The 5,206-nt window shown below is 45.2% G+C and overlaps 1 non-coding gene across 1 annotated transcript; it reads left to right on the forward strand.

The window, feature by feature from the left end:
* Positions 1-4,832: 4,832 nt before the first annotated feature.
* Positions 4,833-4,971, forward strand: LOC119945330. The gene has a single exon (XR_005456199.1). It is a non-coding gene; the product is annotated as a small nucleolar RNA SNORA7 (small nucleolar RNA).
* Positions 4,972-5,206: the final 235 nt, after the last annotated feature.

Consider the following 5,206-nt stretch of genomic DNA (forward strand, 5'->3'; position numbering starts at 1 on the left):
ACATGATGTGGAAAACTTCGCTTCTTGTGTTGCATTCCTTTGTATTATTGTCTTCTCCTGAATAGAGTTTATCTATCCTACTTTCTACTTTTCCTGAGAGTGACCGTGTTATCAGTGCTATGACTAGTGAAGTGAAGTAGTGTGATCTACTGGAAAGAGCATGGGCCTAAGATTCATCCATTCATTCAATCGTTTTATTGAGCACTTATTGTGTGCAAAGCAGTGTCAAAACGCCTGGGTAAACTGTAAGCTCATCCAAACTGCCAGGCTGTGCCACAGTGCCAAAACCCGGTAGCTGCCTGCCTGGTAGCCATGGTTGGGCAGTGGATAACAATAAAACAATAATAATAATAATAATAATAACAATATTTGTTAAGCTCTTACTCTGTGCCAGGTACCGTACTAAGCAATGGGGTGGATACAAGCCAATCAGGATGGAGTGCCTTTGTGGGGAACAGCAGGGCCAAGTAAAAAAGGAACCGAGAGGAGAGCTGTGGCCAAAAGGCTGGTCTCTGTTATCACAGCCTTGTACAGGCATGAGTTACTTGTTATCGGCCCTACGGCCTTGCATAGACGGGTGTTACTTGTTACTGGCTTTGAGGGTTACAGAATTGCTGTGATAGTTATAAACACAGGAACATGGAAAAATACAAAATGTGACTGAAAGATATTAAAGTCTTGCTGCTTAACCCAATAAATGATTTCGTGCTTACTCTAGCCAGAGTCCGTGCCTTCATACACCACAGGCCTTGTGATAATTGGGGCCACTGCAGTGGACAACGCCCCCCTCCTGCAAGCCCCTTGCTCGGCCGGGGGATGTGGCCATGGTCTGAACCCCAACATAGGCACGAGTGTGAGCATCTCCCCAGACTGGTTCCTACTCGTCTATCCACCTCTTTGTCCCTCCCTGTCTCTCCACCACCCTTCCATCAAAGTCATTCTTACTGGAGCAGCATGGGTCTGAAGGGCCCTGACCTTCATCTCCTCTTGGTCTCCCGGGTGGGGCAGGTCAGAAAGTCTCCAAAAGATATCCAAGTACCACACTTCGCACACAAGATGTTCTCAATCAATTGCAGTGATGGACTACTGGATGGATGAATGAATGGATGAATGGATAGGTCGTTGGATGAAAGGACATGGATCTGAGCAGTTGGATGGGACCTGTTATCCATCTTTGTCTCCCTTCTTCCAATGGTCTTACTTACCTTAAGAGTGTGTGTTATTCTCCACCTCTTCAAAGCTTTACTTAAGGACATCTCCTCCAAGAGGCCTTCGCTGACTAAGTATTCTTTTCCTTTTCTTCCACTTCCTTCTATGTCGCCCTAACAGTGTCTTTATTCATCCCCCTCACAGACTCACATCAATTATGTCCATAACCATAATGTATTTATTTATGCTAACGCCTGTCTCCCACTCCCGACTATAAGGTCATTGTGGGCAGAAAGTGTTTCTGTTATATTGCTATACTATACTCTCCCAAATGCTTAGTACAGTGCTCTGTATCCATCCTGTAATCACTCAATAAATGAGATTGACTGACTCCTAAATCATTATTTTTAATATCATCATCATCATCCTCAATCAGAAGTATTTATTGAGCACTTACTATGTGCAGAGCACTCTATTAAAATCTTGGAAGAGTACAGTACAACAAAATCAGCCATCATTGCCCATAACAAACTAGCAGTCTAGAAGACTACCTAATTCAATATTTGGTCAGCCCACTGGATAAAATCACCGAGACCTGGGACAGTTGGGAGGCTGAAATGTCTTGGATATTAGATTGGGATTCCACAGGCTATCCCTCTTACCCCCAATACTTTAGGAAAAATCAAAACATTGCAGGGAATCATTGTGGTCCATCCATCCCGATTCTAATCCCTGCTCTGCCACTAGTCTGCTGTGTGATCTTGGGTAAGTCTCTTCACTGCTCTAGCCCTCAGTTACCTCATCTGCAAAATGGGGATTGAGACTGTGAGCCCCACGTGGGACAGGGGAATGTGTCCAATCCAATTTGCTTGTATCCACCCCAGTGCTTAGTACATTGCCTGGGACAAAGAGAGCACTTAACAAATACCATAATAATTATGATGATGATAATGATTAACTCACCTGGAAGATACCCTAGAAAGCATTCACAAGATCCCTCTAAATATACTTTTTCAAGACTCTGCAGCGGGTAGCTGGATCTAATCCAGGAAGTATAAATTCATGGGCTCCTGATCATAATCATAGTTATTTATCATAATCATAATTATCAACATTATCCTTATAGTCTTTATTCACAGTTTACATGCAAAAGGCTGTGACAAGTGCTGAGTAGAAACAAAATGATCAGCTCAGACAAAGTCCCTGGCCATAAGAGGCTCAGAATATAAGAGAAAGAGAAAGCATGTGTCAAATCCTCATGGTACAGAGACCCAGGGACTTTAAGTTGGTCACCCAAGGTCACACAGTTGGTCAGTAGAAGGGTTGATATTAGAACTCAAGTGCCATAGCTCCCAGTGGGATGATTAATCCCCTCTAAACTGTAAGCTCCTTATGGGCAGGAAACGTGCCTACCAAATCTCTTCTTTATCTTCCCCTCCAAACCCTGTCTTCCCCTTGATTTTCCCATCACAATAGATGAACCACCATTTTTCCTGTTCTCACAAGCCTATAACCTTGGCATTATTCTCAACTCCTCTCTCTTATTCAACCCATATATTCAATCCATCACTAAATCCTGTCAATTCCACCTTCACCGCATGGATAATATCTGACTTTTCCTCTCCAACCGAACTGCTACCATGTTAATACAATCCCTTATTCTAGCCCACCTTGTTTGCTTTATCAGTCTCCTTGCTGACCTCCCACGCCTCCTGTTTCTCCCCACTCCAGTCCATGCTTCACTCTGCCGCCTGGACCATTTTGTTATAAAAACTTTCAGTCCGTGTTTCCCCACTCCTCGAAAACCTCTAGCGTTTGCACATACACCTCCGCATCAAAGGGAAACCCCTCACCACTGGCTTTAAAGTACTCAATAACCTGTCCCCTCGTACCACACCTCTCTACTCGCCTACTACAACCTAAACAGCATGCTTCGTTCCTGTAGTAAATCTGATTGATTGACTGATGGATTGAATATCAGCGCAAGGAAACGGACATTTCAACTTATAGAGGGGTCTGGGGTAATCTCCTTTTTAAGACTGTCCACAGAGCAGCTTCCAAGTCACAGTTCCTCAGGCTGTAGATGAGGGGGTTCAGGGCCGGGGACATGATGACGTAGAACACGGCAGTAGCAGGTCGAACACGGAGGAAGAGTGTGAGGGCAGCTTGAGATAGCCAAACACGCCTGTGGAGAGGAGGATAGTGACGACGATGATATGGGGCAGGCAGGCGGAGAAAGCTTTGGCCTGGCCCTTGGTGGCTGGCATCCTCAGAAGGACACAGAAGATGCGCACATACGAGGTGATGATGGAAATTGAGATTACGACACCTATGGGTAGCCCAAATGTCACGCTCACGTCTATGGCAGAGTGGTGTTCAGAGCAGATGATCTTCAGTAGGGCGAGGATGTCACAGAAGAGCTACTGGAAAACGTTGGACGCGCAGAAGGACAAGAAGATCAAAGCTGAAAACAAGACCCCGAAGAGCCCTCCACTGAGCCAGGAGGCAACCTCCATCTTCCCACATACTCCTGGTTTCATGACGACCTCGTAGCATAGGGGGAGGCAGATGGTGGCCTAGCAGTCGTAGGACATCGCCATGAGGACGAGAAACACCTGGTGTCAGTAAACAGGACCACCAGGAAGAGCTGAGTGGCACAGCTTGAGAAGGAGATGGATCGGCAGTTAGTCAAGGAGATGGAGACAGATTTGGGGATAGTGAGGGAGATGAGGCAGAGGTCGATGAGGGCCAGGTTCCTGAGAAAGAAGTACATGTGGGTGTGGAGGGGCCGGTCGAGGACGGTGATGGCGACAATAAGGAGATTCCCCATCAGGGTCGCCAGGTAGACCAGGAGAAACAGCATGGCATGGACCACTTGCAACTCCCGGACCACCGAGAATGCCAGAAGGCAGAATTTCCTCACCGTGGAGATGCTGGACATTTCTGGGGGATGATGATGACTTCTTGCACAGGAAGACGGAAGACTTTAATTTACAGGCCTTGATGACGTCGATAAAGGAATCAACATTAATTCCCATAGGAGTAAATCAGTCATCTGTACGTTCTGAACACCTACAGAGTTCAATAGGATTAGTACAAATGATCCCTGCTGTCAAGCAATTCCAAGCTTACAAACTTGTTGGAGTGGCATAGTGAAGTGAAAAGGGCACAATCTTTGGAGTCGGTGAACCTGGGTTTTAATTCTGGCTCTACCACTTGCCTCTTGTGTTACCTTGCACAGCATACCTAACTTCTCTGAGCACCAGATTCGTAATCTAAAAACCGGAAATTCAAGGCCTCAATTTATCCTCGCTACTGAGACTGTGATCACAGTATGAGGTAAACACTATGTCCTACCTGATTACTGTGCATCTCTTCCTGTACATACTAATGTGGTTGGTGTATAATTAGCATTTAACACGAGACACAAGCATTATTATTATTTGGGGAGAGAGAAACCTAAAATAAATTGCAGATAGGAGACCACCAAAGAGCACAGAGATGAACTTGGCTGTTGTGAAATTTTGTAGGTCAATGAAAGTATTTATTGAGCAGTTACTATGTGCATAGCACTGTACTAAATTCCCAGGAAAGTCCAACATGATGGAGGTGGTAGGTACGTTCCCTGCCTACGACGAGCTTAGAGTCTAGAAGTGATTTTATACTCAAACTAATATCCTCAGCCCCTCTCAGGATCGTGCCTGGAGAGTTTCCAGTACTCTACCAGTTCTCGGCCATGGGAGGAAGAGTCAAGCAGAGGCCTACCCATTCCATTCCTAGCTTGAGCAGTGGCTAGAGAGTGGCAGGCAATCTGCTACAAATCAAAACTCACCTGTGTTGGGAAGCAAAGTCATGGGAGAGAGTCGAGGGTGGAGACTCAAATTTACCACATGGAAGAAGGCAATGGTAAACCATTGCCAAATGTTTACCAAGAAGGCTTTATGGATAAACTACCAGTAGTCATTCTGGTATATGCATCCATAATAATAATAATAGTAACAATAATAATAATAGCATTTGTTAAGATCTGTGGGGGATAAAATTTCATCATGTTGTC

This window comes from Tachyglossus aculeatus, chromosome 24 (assembly GCF_015852505.1).
Source record: "Tachyglossus aculeatus isolate mTacAcu1 chromosome 24, mTacAcu1.pri, whole genome shotgun sequence".
NCBI classification, from domain to species: domain Eukaryota; kingdom Metazoa; phylum Chordata; class Mammalia; order Monotremata; family Tachyglossidae; genus Tachyglossus; species Tachyglossus aculeatus.